The 22,168-nt window shown below is 42.9% G+C and overlaps 1 pseudogene; it reads left to right on the top strand.

Annotated features, from left to right (window-relative positions):
• The first annotated feature begins 1,946 nt into the window (after positions 1 to 1,946).
• LOC124005955 lies at positions 1,947 to 20,452 on the top strand (annotated as a pseudogene).
• The last annotated feature ends 1,716 nt before the right edge of the window (positions 20,453 to 22,168 follow it).

The following is a 22,168-nucleotide window of genomic DNA, read 5'->3' as shown; positions in this document are numbered from 1 at the left end:
CAAAGAAGAGAGGGAGTGTGGTGATGTAATGATCACAACAAAGAAGAGAGGGAGTGTGGAGATGTAATAATCACAACAAAGAAGAGAGGGAGTGTGGTGATGTAATGATCACAACAAAGAAGAGAGGGAGTGTGGTGATGTAATGATCACAACAAAGAAGAGAGGGAGTGTGGTGATGTAATGACCACAACAAAGAAGAGAGGGAGTGTGGTGATGTAATGATCACAACAAAGAAGAGAGGGAGTGTGGTGATGTAATGATCACAACAAAGAAGAGAGGGAGTGTGGTGATGTAATGATCACATCAAAGAAGAGAGGGAGTGTGGAGATGTAATGACCACAACTAAAGAATCATTGTGGAATCTGAATAGATACATATCCCAAAAGCATGATGCTATACTTACTATGAACACTATCCATCCCTTTCTATCCACCCCTTTCTATCCACCCCTTTCTATCCACCCCTTTCTATCCACCCCTTTCTATCCACCCCTTTCTATCCACCACTTTCTATCCACCACTTTCTATCCACCCCTTTCTATCCACCAATCTCGGATGGCAAGACATCAGGGCTAGACTGGAAAGAACCTTTACGAGGCCTGCACCCGATATGGTTGATTTTGGAAAGCGTTGTTGTCTGCTTTACCACTAATGGCATAATTAGGGTTGGTATCGCTGCTGAGGTCAGAGATCAATCCATTTGCGGGTGGAGGTTCACTAATTATCGGGCGAGTGGGGACTACCCCCTCTGGTAGCTTGCACATTATTAGAACATTTTGAAAGGAAAAAATGTTTTTCCTAATTCTCCAAAGTTTGGTTTTGGAATATATTGGGAGCTGCAAAGATGATTTTAATCTATTTATAGACATTAATGAACCATCAGTACTGGACAGTACTGTGGACATTGGACGTGAATGAATTTGCAAAAGCAAATAGAATTAATCAATGATAATGATTCATCATACCTGGATAGGCTATCTGGGTATTAAACTTTAAATTAACCTGGGAAGTTGGTTCATCTAGGTTACTATTGCAACGTTTAAGGTGTCTCGTTTAATTGGAAGAACCTAGAAAGGTATGTTTGACAATTTAAATAAATATATTGAATGAGACGATAATACCCAAGCAGCAGAGAACTGGAAGGAGAGACGGCCAAAGAAAGAATTGGTTTTGGGGGTGACTAGAGAGATATACCTGCTGGAGCGCGTGCTACAGGTGGGTGATGCTATGGTGACCAGCGAGCTGAGATAAGGGGGGAATTTACCTAACAGGGTCTTGTAGATGTCATGGAGCTCATTTGGCGACGAGTATGAAGCGGGGGCCAGTCAATAAGAGCGTACAGGTCGCAATGGTGGGTAGTATATGGGGCTTTGGTGACAAAACGGATGGCACTGTGATAGACTGCATCCAATTTGTTGAGTAAGGTAGTTGGCCACGTATTCTAAGTCAGAGCCGTCCAGAGTAGTGATGTTGGACAGGCGGGCAGGTGCAGGCAGCAATCGATTGAAGAGCATGCATTTAGTTTTACTTGTATTTAAGAGCTATTGGAGGCCACGGAAGGAGCGCTGTATGGCATTGAAGCTTGTCTGGAGGGTTGTTAACACAGTGTCCAAAGAAGGGTCAGAAGTATACAGAATGGTGTCGTCTGCGTAGAGGTGGATCAGAGACTCACCAGCAGCAAGAGCGACATCATTGATGTATACAGAGAAGAGAGTCGGTCCAAAAATTGAACCCTGTGGCACCCCCTTAGAGACTGCCAGAGGTCCAGACAGCAGACCCTCCGATTTGACACACTGAACTCTATCAGAGAAGTAGTTGGTGAACCAGGCTAGGCAATCATTTGAGAACTCAAGGCTGTCGAGTCTGCCGATGAGGATGTGGTGATTGACAGAGTCGAAAGCCTTGGCCAGATCAATGAATACGGCTGCACAGTAATGTTTCTTATCGATGGCGGTTAAGATAGCGTTTAAGACCTTGAGCGTGGCTGAGGTGCACCCATGACCAGCTCTGAAACCAGATTGCATAGCAGAGAGGGTATGGTGAGATTTGAAATGGTCGGTAATCTGTTTGTTAACTTGGCTTTCGAAGACCTTAGAAAGGCAGGGTAGGATAGATATAGGTCTGTAGCAGTTTGGGTCAAGAGTGTCCCCCCACTTTGAAGAGGGGGATGACCGCAGCTGCTTTCCAATCTTTGGGAATCTCAGACGACACGGAAGAGAGGTTGAACAGGCTAGTAATAGGGGTGGAAACAATTTCAGCAGATAATTTTAGAAAGAAAGGGACCAGATTGTCTAGACCAGCTGATTTGTAGGGGTCCAGATTTTGCAGCTCTTTCAGAACATCAGCTGACTGGATTTGGGAGAAGGAGACATGGGGAAGACTTGGGCGAGTTGCTATGGGGGGTGCAGTGCTGTTGACCAGAGTAGGGGTTGCCAGGTGGAAAGCACAGCCAGCCGTAGAAAAATGCTTATTGAAATGCTCAATTACAGTGGATGTATCAGTGTTGACAGTGTTTCCTATATTTTCTATCCACCCCTTTCTATCCAACACTTTATACCCACCACTTTCCATTCATCCCTTTCTATCCACCACTTTCTATCCACCCCTTTCTATCGATCCCTTTCTATCCACCCTTTCTATCTACCACTTTCTATCGATCCCTTTCTATCAGCACTTTCTATCATCAATTTCTATCCACAACTTTCTATCCAGCACTTTCTATCTAGCACTTTCTATCAGCACTTTCTATCGGCACCTTTCTATCCACCACTTTCTATCCACCACTTTCTATCCACCACTTTCTATAAGCACTTTCAATCCACCCCTTTCTATCCACCACTTTCTATCAGCACCTTTTTATCCACCACTTTCTATCCACCACTTTCTATCCACCACTTTCTATCAGCACCTTTCTATCTACCACTTTCTATCCATCCATTTCAATTCATCCCTTTCTATCCACCACTTTCTATCAGCACCTTTCTATCCACCACTTTCTATCTATCCACCACTTTATATCTATCCATCCCTTTCTATCCACCACTTTCTATCCACCCCTTTCTATCTACCACTTTCTATCCATCCATTTCAATTAATCCCTTTCTATCCACCACTTTCTATCAGCACCTTTCTATCCACCACTTTCTATCCACCACTTTCTATCCACCACTTTCTATCTATCCCTTTCTATCCACCCCTTTCTATCTATCCACCACTTTCTATCCATCCCTGTCTATCCATCCCTTTCTATCTATCCACCCCTTTCTATCTATCCACCACTTTCTATCTATCCCTTTCTATCCACCACTTTCTATCCATCCCTTTCTATCCACCCCTTTCTATCTATCCACCACTTTCTATCCATCCCTGTCTATCCATCCCTTTCTATCTATCCACCACTTTCTATCTATCCCTTTCTCTCCACCACCTTCTATCCACCACTTTCTATCCACCCCTTTCTATCCACCACTTTCTATCCACCACTTTCTATCCACCCCTTTCTATCCAACACTTTCTATCCACCCCTTCTATCTATCCACCACTTTCTATCTATCCCTTTCTATCCACCACCTTCTATCCACCCCTTCTATCTATCCACCACTTTCTATCTATCCCACTTTCTATCCACCACTTTCTATCCACCACTTTCTATCTATCCCTTTCTATCCACCCCTTTCTATCCAACACTTTCTATCCACCCCTTCTATCTATCCACCACTTTCTATCTATCCCTTTCTATCCACCACTTTCTATCCACCCATTTCTATCCAACACTTTCTATCCACCCCTTCTATCTATCCACCACTTTCTATCTATCCCTTTCTATCCACCACCTTCTATCCACCCCTTTCTATCCACCCCTTTCTATCTATCCCTTTCTATCCACCACCTTCTATCCACCCCTTTCTATCCACCACCTTCTATCCACCCCTTTCTATCCATCCCTTTTTATCCATCCCTTTCTATCCACCACTTTCTATCCATCCATTTCAATTCATCCCTTTCTATCCACCACTTTCTATCAGCACCTTTCTATCCACCACTTTCTATCCACCACTTTCTATCTATCCCTTTCTATCCACCACTTTCTATCCATCCCTTTCTATCCACCCCTTTCTATCTATCCACCACTTTCTATCCATCCCTGTCTATCCATCCCTTTCTATCTATCCACCACTTTCTATCTATCCCTTTCTCTCCACCACCTTCTATCCACCACTTTCTATCCACCCCTTTCTATCCACCACTTTCTATCCACCACTTTCTATCCACCCCTTTCTATCCAACACTTTCTATCCACCCCTTCTATCTATCCACCACTTTCTATCTATCCCTTTCTATCCACCACCTTCTATCCACCCCTTCTATCTATCCACCACTTTCTATCTATCCCACTTTCTATCCACCACTTTCTACCACCACTTTCTATCTATCCCTTTCTATCCACCCCTTTCTATCCAACACTTTCTATCCACCCCTTCTATCTATCCACCACTTTCTATCTATCCCTTTCTATCCACCACTTTCTATCCACCCATTTCTATCCAACACTTTCTATCCACCCCTTCTATCTATCCACCACTTTCTATCTATCCCTTTCTATCCACCACCTTCTATCCACCCCTTTCTATCCACCCCTTTCTATCTATCCCTTTCTATCCACCACCTTCTATCCACCCCTTTCTATCCACCACCTTCTATCCACCCCTTTCTATCCATCCCTTTCTATCCACCACTTTCTATCCACCACTTTCTATCCACCACTTTCTATCAGCACCTTTCTATCCACCACTTTCTATCCACCACCTATCTATCCACCACTTTCTATCCACCCCTTTCTATCTATCCCTTTCTATCCACCACCTTCTATCCACCCCTTTCTATCCACCACCTTCTATCCACCCCTTTCTATCCATCCCTTTCTATCCACCACTTTCTATCCACCACTTTCTATCAGCACCTTTCTATCCACCACTTTCTATCCACCACCTATCTATCCACCACTTTCTATCTATCCACCACTTTCTATCCACCACTTTATATCTATCCATCCCTTTCTATCCACCACTTTCTATCCACCACTTTCTATCAGCACCTTTCTATCCACCACCTATCTATCCACCACTTTCTATCTATCCACCACTTTCTATCCACCACTTTCTATCTATCCACCACTTTCTATCCACCACTTTCTATCAGCACCTTTCTATCCACCACTTTCTATCCACCACTTTCTATCCACCACTTTCTATCTATCCCTTTCTATCCACCACTTTCTATCCATCCCTTTCTATCCACCCCTTTCTATCTATCCACCACTTTCTATCCATCCCTGTCTATCCATCCCTTTCTATCTATCCACCACTTTCTATCTATCCCTTTCTCTCCACCACCTTCTATCCACCACTTTCTATCCACCCCTTTCTATCCACCACTTTCTATCCACCACTTTCTATCCACCCCTTTCTATCCAACACTTTCTATCCACCCCTTCTATCTATCCACCACTTTCTATCTATCCCTTTCTATCCACCACCTTCTATCCACCCCTTCTATCTATCCACCACTTTCTATCTATCCCACTTTCTATCCACCACTTTCTATCCACCACTTTCTATCTATCCCTTTCTATCCACCCCTTTCTATCCAACACTTTCTATCCACCCCTTCTATCTATCCACCACTTTCTATCTATCCCTTTCTATCCACCACTTTCTATCCACCCATTTCTATCCAACACTTTCTATCCACCCCTTCTATCTATCCACCACTTTCTATCTATCCCTTTCTATCCACCACCTTCTATCCACCCCTTTCTATCTATCCCTTTCTATCCACCACCTTCTATCCACCCCTTTCTATCCACCACCTTCTATCCACCCCTTTCTATCCATCCCTTTTTATCCATCCCTTTCTATCCACCACTTTCTATCCATCCATTTCAATTCATCCCTTTCTATCCACCACTTTCTATCTATCCATCCCTTTCTATCCACCACTTTCTATCAGCACCTTTCTATCCACCACTTTCTATCTATCCACCACTTTCTATCCACCACTTTATATCTATCCATCCCTCTTATCCACCACTTTCTATCAGCACCTTTCTATCCACCACCTATCTATCCACCACTTTATATCTATCCATCCCTCTTATCTACCACTTTCTATCCATCCATTTCAATTCTGTTTGTTAACTTGGCTTTCGAAGACCTCCCTTTCTATCCACCACTTTCTATCCATCCCTTTCTATCCACCCCTTTCTATCTATCCACCACTTTCTATCCATCCCTGTCTATCCACCCCTTTCTATCTATCCACCACTTTCTATCTATCACTTTCTATCCACCACCTTCTATCCACCCCTTTCTATCCACCCCTTTCTATCCACCCCTTTCTATCCATCCCTTTTATCCATCCCTTTATATCCACCACTTTCTATCCACCTCTTTCTATCTACCACTTTCTATCCATCCATTTCAATTCATCCCTTTCTATCCATCACTTTCTATCAGCACATTTCTATCCACCACTTTATATCTATCCATCCCTTTCTATCCACCACTTTCTATCCACCCCTTTCTATCTACCACTTTCTATCCATCCATTTCAATTCATCCCTTTCTATCCACCACTTTCTATCAGCACCTTTCTATCCACCACTTTCTATCAGCACCTTTCTATCCAGCACCTTTCTATCTACCACTTTATATCCACCACTTTCTATCTATCCCTTTCTATCTATCCACCACTTTCTATCTATCCCTTTCTATCCACCACTTTATATCTATCCATCCCTTTCTATCCGGCACTTTCTATCCACCCCTTTCTATCTACCACTTTATATCCACCACTTTCTATCTATCCCTTTCTATCTACCACTTTATATCCACCACTTTCTATCTATCCCTTTCTATCTATCCACCACTTTCTATCTATCCATCACTTTCTATCCACCACTTTCTATCCATCCCTTTCTATCCACCCCTTTCTATCTATCCACCACTTTCTATCCATCCCTGTCTATCCACCCCTTTCTATCTATCCACCACTTTCTATCTATCCCTTTTTATCCATCCCTTTCTATCCACCACCTTCTATCCACCCCTTTCTATCTATCCCTTTTTATCCATCCCTTTCTATCCACCACCTTCTATCCACCCCTTTCTATCTATCCCTTTTTATCCATCCCTTTCTATCCACCACTTTCTATCTATCCATCACTTTCTATCCACCACTTTCTATCCACCACTTTATATCCACCACTTTCTATCCACCACTTTCTATCCACCACTTTCTATCCACCCCTTTCTATCCACCCCTTTCTATCCACCACTTTCTATCCACCACTTTCTTTCCACCACTTTCTATCCACCACTTTCTATCCACCACTTTCTATCCACCACTTTCTATCCACCACTTTCTATCCACCACTTTCTTTCCACCACTTTCTTTCCACCACTTTCTAACCACCCCTTTCTATCCAACACTTTCTATCCATCCCTTTCTATCTATCCACCACTTTCTATCCATCCCTGTCTATCCACCACTTTCTATCCACCCCTTTCTATCCACCACTTTCTATCCACCCCTTTCTATCCAACACTTTCTATCCACCCCTTCTATCTATCCACCACTTTCTATCTATCCCTTTCTATCCACCACCTTCTATCCACCCCTTCTATCTATCCACCACTTTCTATCTATCCCACTTTCTATCCACCACTTTCTACCACCACTTTCTATCTATCCCTTTCTATCCACCCCTTTCTATCCAACACTTTCTATCCACCCCTTCTATCTATCCACCACTTTCTATCTATCCCTTTCTATCCACCACTTTCTATCCACCCATTTCTATCCAACACTTTCTATCCACCCCTTCTATCTATCCACCACTTTCTATCTATCCCTTTCTATCCACCACCTTCTATCCACCCCTTTCTATCCACCCCTTTCTATCTATCCCTTTCTATCCACCACCTTCTATCCACCCCTTTCTATCCACCACCTTCTATCCACCCCTTTCTATCCATCCCTTTCTATCCACCACTTTCTATCCACCACTTTCTATCCACCACTTTCTATCAGCACCTTTCTATCCACCACTTTCTATCCACCACCTATCTATCCACCACTTTCTATCCACCCCTTTCTATCTATCCCTTTCTATCCACCACCTTCTATCCACCCCTTTCTATCCACCACCTTCTATCCACCCCTTTCTATCCATCCCTTTCTATCCACCACTTTCTATCCACCACTTTCTATCAGCACCTTTCTATCCACCACTTTCTATCCACCACCTATCTATCCACCACTTTCTATCTATCCACCACTTTCTATCCACCACTTTATATCTATCCATCCCTTTCTATCCACCACTTTCTATCCACCACTTTCTATCAGCACCTTTCTATCCACCACCTATCTATCCACCACTTTCTATCTATCCACCACTTTCTATCCACCACTTTCTATCTATCCACCACTTTCTATCCACCACTTTCTATCAGCACCTTTCTATCCACCACTTTCTATCCACCACTTTCTATCCACCACTTTCTATCTATCCCTTTCTATCCACCACTTTCTATCCATCCCTTTCTATCCACCCCTTTCTATCTATCCACCACTTTCTATCCATCCCTGTCTATCCATCCCTTTCTATCTATCCACCACTTTCTATCTATCCCTTTCTCTCCACCACCTTCTATCCACCACTTTCTATCCACCCCTTTCTATCCACCACTTTCTATCCACCACTTTCTATCCACCCCTTTCTATCCAACACTTTCTATCCACCCCTTCTATCTATCCACCACTTTCTATCTATCCCTTTCTATCCACCACCTTCTATCCACCCCTTCTATCTATCCACCACTTTCTATCTATCCCACTTTCTATCCACCACTTTCTATCCACCACTTTCTATCTATCCCTTTCTATCCACCCCTTTCTATCCAACACTTTCTATCCACCCCTTCTATCTATCCACCACTTTCTATCTATCCCTTTCTATCCACCACTTTCTATCCACCCATTTCTATCCAACACTTTCTATCCACCCCTTCTATCTATCCACCACTTTCTATCTATCCCTTTCTATCCACCACCTTCTATCCACCCCTTTCTATCTATCCCTTTCTATCCACCACCTTCTATCCACCCCTTTCTATCCACCACCTTCTATCCACCCCTTTCTATCCATCCCTTTTTATCCATCCCTTTCTATCCACCACTTTCTATCCATCCATTTCAATTCATCCCTTTCTATCCACCACTTTCTATCTATCCATCCCTTTCTATCCACCACTTTCTATCAGCACCTTTCTATCCACCACTTTCTATCCACCACTTTATATCTATCCATCCCTCTTATCCACCACTTTCTATCAGCACCTTTCTATCCACCACCTATCTATCCACCACTTTATATCTATCCATCCCTCTTATCTACCACTTTCTATCCATCCATTTCAATTCTGTTTGTTAACTTGGCTTTCGAAGACCTCCCTTTCTATCCACCACTTTCTATCCATCCCTTTCTATCCACCCCTTTCTATCTATCCACCACTTTCTATCCATCCCTGTCTATCCACCCCTTTCTATCTATCCACCACTTTCTATCTATCACTTTCTATCCACCACCTTCTATCCACCCCTTTCTATCCACCCCTTTCTATCCACCCCTTTCTATCCATCCCTTTTATCCATCCCTTTATATCCACCACTTTCTATCCACCTCTTTCTATCTACCACTTTCTATCCATCCATTTCAATTCATCCCTTTCTATCCATCACTTTCTATCAGCACATTTCTATCCACCACTTTATATCTATCCATCCCTTTCTATCCACCACTTTCTATCCACCCCTTTCTATCTACCACTTTCTATCCATCCATTTCAATTCATCCCTTTCTATCCACCACTTTCTATCAGCACCTTTCTATCCACCACTTTCTATCAGCACCTTTCTATCCAGCACCTTTCTATCTACCACTTTATATCCACCACTTTCTATCTATCCCTTTCTATCTATCCACCACTTTCTATCTATCCCTTTCTATCCACCACTTTATATCTATCCATCCCTTTCTATCCGGCACTTTCTATCCACCCCTTTCTATCTACCACTTTATATCCACCACTTTCTATCTATCCCTTTCTATCTACCACTTTATATCCACCACTTTCTATCTATCCCTTTCTATCTATCCACCACTTTCTATCTATCCATCACTTTCTATCCACCACTTTCTATCCATCCCTTTCTATCCACCCCTTTCTATCTATCCACCACTTTCTATCCATCCCTGTCTATCCACCCCTTTCTATCTATCCACCACTTTCTATCTATCCCTTTTTATCCATCCCTTTCTATCCACCACCTTCTATCCACCCCTTTCTATCTATCCCTTTTTATCCATCCCTTTCTATCCACCACCTTCTATCCACCCCTTTCTATCTATCCCTTTTTATCCATCCCTTTCTATCCACCACTTTCTATCTATCCATCACTTTCTATCCACCACTTTCTATCCACCACTTTATATCCACCACTTTCTATCCACCACTTTCTATCCACCACTTTCTATCCACCCCTTTCTATCCACCCCTTTCTATCCACCACTTTCTATCCACCACTTTCTTTCCACCACTTTCTATCCACCACTTTCTATCCACCACTTTCTATCCACCACTTTCTATCCACCACTTTCTATCCACCACTTTCTTTCCACCACTTTCTTTCCACCACTTTCTAACCACCCCTTTCTATCCAACACTTTCTATCCATCCCTTTCTATCTATCCACCACTTTCTATCCATCCCTGTCTATCCACCACTTTCTATCCACCCCTTTCTATCCACCACTTTCTATCCACCCCTTTCTATCCAACACTTTCTATCCACCCCTTTCAATCTATCCACCACTTTCTATCCATCCCTTTCTATCCACCACCTTTCTATCCACCACTTTCTATCCACCACTTTCTATCTATCCCTTTCTATCCACCACTTTCTATCCACCACTTTCTATCCACCACTTTCTATCTATCCCTTTCTATCCACCACTTTCTATCCATCCCTTTCTATCCACCCCTTTCTATCTATCCACCACTTTCTATCCATCCCTGTCTATCCACCCCTTTCTATCTATCCACCACTTTCTATCTATCCCTTTCTATCCACCACCTTCTATCCACCCCTTTCTATCCACCACTTTCTATCCACCCCTTTCTATCCACCACTTTCTATCCACCACTTTCTATCCACCACTTTCTATCCACCCCTGTCTATCCATCCCTTTTTATCCACCCCTTTCTATCTATCCACCACTTTCTATCCACCCCTATCTATCCATCCCTTTTTATCCACCCCTTTCTATCTATCCACCACTTTCTATCCACCCCTGTCTATCCACCACTTTCTATCCACCCCTTTCTATCCACCACTTTCTATCCACCACTTTCTTTCTATCCAACACTTTCTATCCATCCCTTTTTATCCATCCCTTTCTATCCACCACTTTCTATCCACCACTTTCTATCCATCCCTTTTTATCCATCCCTGTCTATCCACCCCTTTCTATCCAACACTTTCTATCCACCCCTTTCTATCTATCCACCACTTTCTATCCATCCCTTTCTATCCACCCCTTTCTATCTATCCACCACTTTCTATCTATCCCTTTCTATCCACCCCTTTCTATCTATCCACCACTTTCTATCCATCCCTTTCTATCCACCACTTTTTATCTATCCACCACTTTCTATCTATCCCTTTCTATCCACCACCTTCTATCCACCACTTTCTATCCACCCCTTTCTATCCACCCATTTCTATCCACCACTTTCTATCTATCCCTTTCTATCCACCACTTTCTATCCACCACTTTCTATCCACCCCTTTCTATCCAACACTTTATATCCACCACTTTCCATTCATCCCTTTCTATCCACCACTTTATATCCACCCCTTTCTATCCAACACTTTATATCCACCACTTAATGTCCACCCCTTTCTCTCCACCCCTTTCTATCAATCCCTTTCTATCAGCAGTTTCTATCCACCCTTTTCTATCCACCACTTTCTATCAATCCCTTTCTATCAGCAGTTTCTATCCACCACTTTCTATCCACCACTTTCTGTCCACCACTTTCTATCCACCCCTTTCTTTCCAACACTTTATATCCACCACTTTCCATTCATCCCTTTCTATCCACCACTTTCTATCCACCCCTTTCTATCCATCCCTTTCTATCCACCCCTTTCTATCCATCCCTTTCTATCCACCACTTTCTATCTTCCACTTTCTATCCACCATTTTCTATCAATCCCTTTCTATCAGCAGTTTCTATCCACCCTTTTCTATCCACCACTTTCTATCAATCCCTTTCTATCAGCAGTTTCTATCCACCACTTTCTATCCACCACTTTCTATCCACCACTTTCTATTCATCCCTTTCTATCCACCACTTTCTGTCCACCCCTTTCTATCCACCACTTTCTGTCCACCCATTTCTATCTACCACTTTCTATCAATCCCTTTCTTTCAGCACTTTCTATCCAGCACTTTCTATCAGCACTTTCTATCCACCCCTTTCTATCAGCACTTTCTGTCCACCCCTTTCTATCTGCACTTTCCATCCATCCCTTTCTATCCACCCCTTTTTATCCAACACTTTCTATCCACCACTTTCCATCCATCCTTTTCTATCCACCCCTTTCTATCAGCACATTCTATCCATCCCTTTTCTATCCACCCCTTTCTATCCACCCCTTTCTATCCACCCCTTTCTATCCACCACTTTCTGTCCATACCATTCTATCCACCCCTTTCTATCCACCCCTTTCTATCCACCACTTTCTGTCCATACCATTCTATCCACCCCTTTCTATCCACCACTTTCTGTCCACCACTTTCTGTCCATACCATTCTATCCACCCCTTTCTATCCACCACTTTCTGTCCACCACTTTCTGTCCATACCATTCTATCCACCCCTTTCTATCCACCACTTTCTGTCCATACCATTCTATCCACCACTATGTATCCATTCCTTTCTATTTACCACTTTCTATCCACCACTTTCTGTCCATACCATTCTATCCACCACTATGTATCCATTCCTTTCTATTTACCACTTTCTATCCACCACTTTCTGTCCATACCATTCTATCCACCCCTTTCTATCCACCACTTTCTGTCCATACCATTCTATCCACCCCTTTCTATCCACCACTTTCTGTCCATACCATTCTATCCACCACTATGTATCCATTCCTTTCTATTTACCACTTTCTATCCACCACTTTCTGTCCATACCATTCTATCCACCACTATGTATCCATTCCTTTCTATTTACCACTTTCTATCCACCACTTTCTGTCCATACCATTCTATCCACCCCTTTCTATCCACCACTTTCTGTCCATACCATTCTATCCACCCCTTTCTATCCACCACTTTCTGTCCATACCATTCTATCCACCACTATGTATCCATTCCTTTCTATTTACCACTTTCTTTCCAGCACTTTCTGTCCATACCATTCTATCCACCCCTTTCTATCCACCACTTTCTGTCCATACCATTCTATCCACCCCTTTCTATCCACCACTTTCTGTCCATACCATTCTATCCACCACTATGTATCCATTCCTTTCTATTTACCACTTTCTATCCACCACTTTCTGTCCATACCATTCTATCCACCACTATGTATCCATTCCTTTCTATTTACCACTTTCTATCCACCACTTTCTGTCCATACCATTCTATCCACCACTATGTATCCATTCCTTTCTATTTACCACTTTCTATCCACCACTTTCTGTCCATACCATTCTATCCACCACTATGTATCCATTCCTTTCTATTTACCACTTTCTATCCACCACTTTCTGTCCATACCATTCTATCCACCACTATGTATCCATTCCTTTCTATTTACCACTTTCTATCCACCACTTTCTGTCCATACCATTCTATCCACCACTATGTATCCATTCCTTTCTATTTACCACTTTCTATCCACCACTTTCTGTCCATACCATTCTATCCACCACTATGTATCCATTCCTTTCTATTTACCACTTTCTATCCACCACTTTCTGTCCATACCATTCTATCCACCACTATGTATCCATTCCTTTCTATTTACCACTTTCTATCCACCACTTTCTGTCCATACCATTCTATCCACCACTATGTATCCATTCCTTTCTATTTACCACTTTCTTTCCAGCACTTTCTGTCCATACCATTCTATCCACCACTATGTATCCATTCCTTTCTATTTACCACTGTCTATCCACCACTTTCTGTCCATACCATTCTATCCACCACTATGTATCCATTCCTTTCTATTTACCACTTTCTATCCACCACTTTCTGTCCATACCATTCTATCCACCACTATGTATCCATTCCTTTCTATTTACCACTTTCTTTCCAGCACTTTCTATCCAGCTGTCACGTTCTGACCTTAGTTCCTTTTTTATGTCTTTGTGTTAGGTTGGTCAGGGCGTGAGTTGGGGTGGGTAGTCTATGTTCTTTTTTCTTGTTATATTTCTATGTGTTTGGCCTAGTATGGTTCTCAATCAGAGGCAGGTGTCATTCGTTGTCTCTAATTGAGAATCATACTTAGGTAGCCTGTTTTCCCCATTTTGGTTGTGGGTGTTTGCTTTCTGTTTTTGTGTCTGCACCAGACAGAACTGTTTCGGTTGTTCTCTGTGTTTTGTTAATCAGTGTTAATCAGTGTTCAGTTCCATTATTAAACAGCAACCACCGGGAGGCCCTATCTACCACTTTCTATCTACCACTCGTCCGGGTTAGGGAGGGTTTGGCCGTTAGGGATATCCTTGTCTCATCGCACACCAGCGACTCCTGTGGCGGGCCGGGTGCAGTGCACGCTAACCAGGTCGCCAGGTGCACGGTATATCCTCCGACACATTGGTGCAGCTGGCTTCCGGGTTGGATGCACGCTGTGTTAAGAAGCAGTGCGGCTTGGTTGGGTTGTGTATCGGAGGATGCATGACTTTCAACCTTCGTCTCTCCCGAGCCCGTATGGGAGTTGTAGCAATGAGACAAGATAGTAGCAACTAACAATTGGATACCACGAAATTGGGGAGAAAAAGGGGTTAAAATTCAACAACAAAAAAATACAAAAAAAAATATGCTTCCTCTTGATCGGATAGCTTGATGAAAACCAGTCAATATTCAAGGCCCCAAGAAAGTAGACATCTCTGTTTACATCACATACACTATTTAGATACTGACTGTTAGCACATGGTGGCCTATATACAACACCCCAGAAGAAAAGGCTTTAGATGTGCCAAGTGAACCTGCAACCACAACACTTCAATAACACTTGACATAAGATCTTCTCTAGACATTACAGGGATATGGCCCTAAATATATATACAGCAACTCCTCCCCCATAAGCATTTCTGTCTCTTCTATACATGTTATATCCTTGTTTTTTTCAAGAATCAAGGTAAGTGTCACGTTCTGACCTTTATTTTCCTTTGTTTTGTATTTATTTAGTATGGTCAGGGCGTGAGTTGGGTGGGCAGTCTATGTTTGTTCTTCTCGGTTTTGGGTATTTCTATGTTTCGGCCTAGTATGGTTCTCAATCAGAGGCAGGTGTCATTAGTTGTCTCTGATTGAGAATCATACTTAGGTAGCCTGGGTTGCACTGTGTGTTTGTGGGTGATTGTTCCTGTCTCTGTGTTTGCACCAGATAGGACTGTTTAGGTTTTCGCACATTTATTATTTTGTTAGTTATTTCATGTCTAGTTCCTTTATTAAAGAACATGAATAACCACCACGCTGCATTTTGGTCCGCTTCTCCTTAACCACAGGAAAACCCTTACAGTAAGACCCAGATAGAGACTGTCGAAGTAACCCTGTTTATTGTAGCAAATAGGGGCAGGCAAAGACAGGTCAAGGCAGGCAGGGGTCGAAAATCCAGGGTAAGGCAAAGGTACAGGACGGTAGGCAGGCTCAGGGTCAGGCAGAGAGGTCAGGTGGGAGGGTGCAGGGTCAGGACAGGCAAAGGTCAAAACCGGAAGGACTAGCAAAAAGAGGCTGGGAAACGATAGGAGCTGACAGGAAAACTGCTTGTAAGCTTGAACGAACAAGACAAACTGGCAAAAACAGACAGAGAACACAGGTATAAATACACAGGGGATAATAAGGAAGATGGGCACACCTGTAGGGGGGTGGAGACAAGCACAAGGACCGGTGAAAAAGGTCAGGGCGTGACAGTTTTGCTACTGATGTATCATCAAATGAATTATCTAAGTGAGTCTCAGAAATGTCTAATATATGAATGTTATCTGATGTTAGCAAATGATTGATTTCATGAAACTTATTTCTAAGGCTACATATATTCATATGGGCTATTTTCAGCCCTTTCCTGGGAAGCTTATCAGAGACAGACATAATATTGAAAATATGAATACATTCAGCAGTCCGTTAATTCATTGGTGTGTGTGTGCTGAGAGGTTTAGGCTACGTACCCATAGGCTTGGCTCTCTCATCCCTTCCAGGCTTCTGGGAGGGAGGGTGGACAATGTGCCTGTCATAACGGACACACGCAATGTCCGCACACGTTCTTGCAGCTTTTATGGCTGGGATCAGTTCTTTCCTCTTCTGGTGCACAGCTTCAGGATAGTCCTCGTTGGGGAAGATATACGTTCCTCTCAAGTTCTTGGCTCTTTCCAGAACAGCGACCTTGTCCTTGAACCTCCGGAGCTTGACTACTATCTATCTCAACTGTTCTCCCCTCCTTAACCTCCCCTTCCCTCTCCCTCCCTCCCTCCCTCTCTCCTCTCTCTCTCTCTCTCTCTCTTTCTATCTGCCCACGTTAGAGAGAGAGATGGCTGTCGTAAATAATGTGTAACCTCCGTAATTCTGGCCATCTGTCTACAGCAACCATCATGTCTCATCGCTCCTTGGAGCTAATGTAGCCTACTTAACACACTGACTGATGCTAGGAGACTGTGTGTGTGTGTGGAACAGTTTTTAGCAGAGCGTTGGAATAGACAACGTGTTTTGTACGTTGTTTGTTCTATACAAAGGCAAGGTTATGTTGATTACTTCAGCATCATTGTTTAGCATCCATACAACTCCATTTAGTGCATAGTAAGTAATGCCTTACTTGGCTCACTCGTACTATATAATATAACACTCAGATACACATAACAGCAGCGCCATCTATTGGTTTGGCTAACTATGATCACATGTTATGGTCATACATTTATTTTAGCAACTAATGAGGGATATGGTTATTGCTCTGGAGGATATGCTGAAAAATTGACAACTCTCTTTCACTTTAATTCAGCAAAGTTTCTCTAAATTCTACAATGACGCACTAGCTTCGAACGCTGAAAACAAACTATAGCGCAATGAAAAACACACTGGAAACATGGCATCTATTAATCGTTTTTTGATAAATCAATGGGTCTCATCATTCTTCTTTTGTCAAACCCTAGACGTTCAACGCGAACTTTTAATCGACCATTTATTTTACTTGATTTATTTGGTTTACCTTCAAACAAAAGTAACTTCACGGTATAACAGCCAAACATTTTCACTGTATTCAAAATAGTTTTCTTATATCTTCGACTGTGATTTCGAGCGCGGTCATTAATTCAATTATGCAATTAGGGGTCTATTCTGTATATTTCTGAAAAGTCAGTAATTACTGATGACAAAAAAACTACTGGAAAGATGCTTGAAATGCTGCTTTTTGGATATTTGATTACATGCGTTTCTGGTAAGAATTTGTCTTCACTCCCGACATTTTCTAAACATGAAATAGTGGTATATTCTGGACTCTTAGGCCAGGGACGAGCAGACGTTGTGCTGTCCTGTTCTCTGGTGGAGGAGGGTAGTGGGGTGGGGGAAATGGGAGGTGGGACTCTCTTCAGCCAAGCTTGTCCTCAGAGACCTGGCCGTGACCCCTGATCTTTCACCTGATACTCTGACCTCCTTCAAACCCCCTGCTGTCCCCGATCCTGACAACATCATCTTGGAGGCTAAAGGTTGGTTCATTATCAGGTTCTCTTTTGTACAGCAAAGATACCTGATTAAATTACCTTCCCCTTCTCTCTCCCTCACACCATCCCTCTCCTGCACTCTCCCTCCACCCCTCTCTGCTTTCTGACAGTTGAGTCTCCTGAGATCCCAGAGGCAGACCTGCTGCTCCACGCTGACTGTAACGAACAGGAAGTGACATGTGAGATCAGCCGCTACTTCCTTCATAAAGCAAAGGAGGTCTCCACAGAACCAGCCTATTTCATTGGCTCCTTGCAGATGGAGGAGGGCGTGCTCAGCCTCAAATTGGTCCTGCAGACACTGCCACTGGACCAATCAGATCGTCCAGCTCTCATACAAGGCAAACTGGAACTCCCCCTCAGCCAATCAAGAACTTTGCTGACTGAGGGTGAGACGAGGTTATTATAATGCTTTTGGTAGTATGCCTGTGGTAGAGTAGACGGGTCATATTGTAATGATTCATTCTCTCACCCCAGCCTCTTCTCTCATCACCCCTCTTTCTTTCTCTAGTATTTTGCACTTTCTCTACTTTTCACTTGCTTCTTTCTCCATAATCCCTCCTTTCTCTCTCCCTTGTCTTCCCCAGTGGTGTTCCTGGTGTTCTATCGCTCAGAGTCTCACTCTGCTCCTCTAGGGGGCGTGGCCTTCCTGCCTTCCTGGACTGTGGCTTCAGGCAGCAGGCCCCACCCCCAGGGCAGGAGCTGGGGCTTGAGTGGCAGCACAGAGGAAGTGGGGGGAAAATGCTGGAGATTAGGGCAGGGCAGACGGAGGCGGAGGAGGGGCCAGCAGGTGAGAGAATAAAGGCATTATTTAAGTAGTTATGATGGCGCTATTAGTGTTGGATGAGTTAGGTCTACTTACCATCACAATATAAAGTGCATTAGGACCTCCATGGTCAACATTCCAACTTTATTATCCACCCAGAGACGGAAAATATTACTGTCATAGCTAGGAACCCAGAGGTTTAATGAATGATTACTATGAGAATTTTCCCTATTTTTCACCTCATCATACTCTGTTTCGCATCGTTTTTTTCTCCTCCAGTACACGTGGAGAGGGAGGGTTCGAGCGTGGATCCCGCCCTGCTGGTGGGGCAGGGTAATGCGTCTCTGACTCTGGCCAGACTGAAGGTATCTGACGAGGGGACCTACATCTGCACCGTCAGTACTGGACTGTACCAGGCCCAGCAGGTCATAGAGCTACACGTCACACGTGAGTCCCTCTAAGAACACTTGTGATTGATTGTCTCGTTACATTGGGAGCAGGTAGCCTAGTGGTTAAGAGCTTTGGTACAATAACCCAAAGGTTGCTGGTTTGAATGTCAGCGACAAACATGTGGAAAATCCCTTAAGCAAGGCACTTAACCCACATTGATCCTGTGTACATTATTTCTCTACACATATGAACATGCGTTTATTACATTAGGTGTCTATGTCATGTGTGACATACTGTGCACACGTTCCACATCTAAATACGAAGTCTCTCTGTCTTCAGAACCTCCTCATGTGTCTCTCTCTGAGGAGAAGCTGGTATTTCGGGATGAGTTGCCCCAGAAACTGAGCTGCCATTGCAAGAACTACTACCCTCTGGATGTCCAGGTGTGTCTGGTGCGGTCGACCAATGAAATATCCAGTCATTCATATTCACAGATACCACTGTTTCAAAGTGGTTGGCACATAAGCACACAGCGATCATACCTCTAATGAAATCAGAAGACCATTGGTAGGTCATCGTACAGCACTTATAATATGGATATCCTAAATATTACAGACATTATACTGAGACTCTCTTCTCTCTCAGATGGAGTGGTTCTCCGTCTCCTCTACAGACTCAGAGCCTAGCGTTCTATCAGACCAGGTGTCTCTCTCCAGCCATCGGCAGCACAGCGACAGGACCATGTCCATCTCCTCCCACCTCACCCTTCACCCCTCCACCTTCCCCCCTGGAACCACGGTCACCTGCAGAGTGACCCACCCGGCCCTGGACACACCCCTCTCCCTCAGCCAGACAGTAGAGACACCTGAGCCAGGTAGGCTGCTACAGACACAGGCGTGAGAGGACAATAGGAAATTAGGTGAACATCAGCATTGCTGATGGGTCACATTCATTAGGCGTGAATGGACAACTAAAATAGAGTGTTCTTATCAGGCAGGTTCAGATACTGCTCTTTTGCTAAATGTTTTCTCCTGTTGGGTGCCTGCTGACTGTGAGTCATTGGGAGAACCTGAGCAGAAACAAAATGGTGTCCATTCATATTAGTCCAAACGGTTCCCTGTTGTTACAGATTCCTACTGGATGGTTCTGGGTTTTCTGGTTATCACCGTTCTGTTCTTCTACCAAGTGATGAAATAGGTAAGTTCCCCATGCTCCCTATGGACCTCCTTGTATTTTTAACTATTTGTAGTACGACAACAGTAACCTAAAAATGCGAAGCAAATTTCTGTCCAAACAGACAAATAATACATTTTTCTTCTTTTTTTCTTGCATGTCTTAAGAGTTGCTGTAATGTGAATTACTGTTGTACTATAAACAGTTGTACATTTTCTTCAAATAAATGTTTTCTTTAATAGTATCATTGGTGTTGTTCTCTGAATCTGGAGAGACGGTGAGGGATTATACCTGTTCATTTTCACTTCAATGATGAAAACATTCATGTTGATGATTTTGTTTATTAGCATCAAGTGGTAAGCATGCGTTTAAAGAGTTCTCACGATCCAGTTGTATCTCTCCCAGTATTATCATGTTGTATCATTTATTTACCTAATAATATTATTGCACAATATTATTAGATCATTGTTTTGAGGAATCACCACTATTTTCATTCAGAAATGCAATTTACACATAGCTATTTTTCATATTTTTTTTGTACAATGTGTCAAACAGTCCCTCTATCAACCATTGAGAGAAATTATATTTTCTGGAATATCCAACACCAAAAGTAGAATATAAACTAACTAAAAAACACATTTTCAGGAGCAATAGTCTGGCAAAGATGAAGTACTTTATGGTACTACTTGTACGCTACTATGGTTTTCGTTTTTTGTTTTTTCCCCGTCAGAATACTACTGTAGCAACCATTGTTCTCTGGTGGTGTATTAGTTATTTTGAAAGCATGTGAGCAACAAAAATTTGGCAAACTCTTGAGCTTCATTACATTGCATACGCATGAGTTACTAATTGGGCGCATAGATACAGTAGCCTATACACAGGTCCTGAAAACCACTAAACCAAACAAAATTAATGTACAATCGGCAGTTAAGTTTCAGAAATGGCAGATACATAGGTCACACAAATAGGCAAAACTATGGACATCGTCTGCCATGCAAGTCAAGTAAGACACAAACACTACTTCCTTTGGGCCTATTGGATACTGTAGGTAACAGCCTATTGGCTACTGTAGGTAACAGTGTGTGTGTTTTTGTTGGTTTGATGTGCAGGAAGTGGGTTATTTGGTTATGTCCTCTCCAGATAGGGGACAGTCTATGGAACCATTCCTCCCTAACCCTGTACCCTCTCTACTAGAACGTACAAGAGTGTCTGAACACAACCACAACACAGTAAAGCTGCTCACTAATCAATCAAAAATGTACTATGTTTTATTACACAGACCTGCCTTTAGGTGTGTCCAGAGTTAATACTCTATAGACTTTTGTCTGCACTCCTGAAAGAATAGTCTATGTAGGTACAGACTGTCTGTTTCTGTCTGTCAATGTCAATATAGCTAACTGTCCGTCTGTCTGTCTGTGGTACAAGAATAAAGATATACTAAAAGTCAGTGTCCCAAAAGTGGTTTCTGCCTTTTCCAGTATCCTTCCTGGCTTTTCTTATTCCCTCTCTCTCTCTCTCTTAAACACCACAGTCAGCGAGTGAGAGGAAGAGGGAGGTAAAGGAAAAGGCAGGAATGCCTGTCAAGGCCTACATCAACTAACCCTGGAAAAAGCTACTGTCAAGGCCTACATCAACTAACCCTGGAAAAAGCTACTGGCTACACTGATTTGGATCACAAGTACACACACACACACACATGACAAAATGATCATACTCTTAAACATGACCTTGTATTAGTAAGTAGTGTTTATAATGGTAGTGGTATGAGGT

Source organism: Oncorhynchus gorbuscha, linkage group LG19 (assembly GCF_021184085.1).
Source record: "Oncorhynchus gorbuscha isolate QuinsamMale2020 ecotype Even-year linkage group LG19, OgorEven_v1.0, whole genome shotgun sequence".
NCBI classification, from domain to species: Eukaryota; Metazoa; Chordata; class Actinopteri; order Salmoniformes; family Salmonidae; genus Oncorhynchus; species Oncorhynchus gorbuscha.
This window is presented reverse-complemented; position numbering and strand designations above follow the sequence as displayed.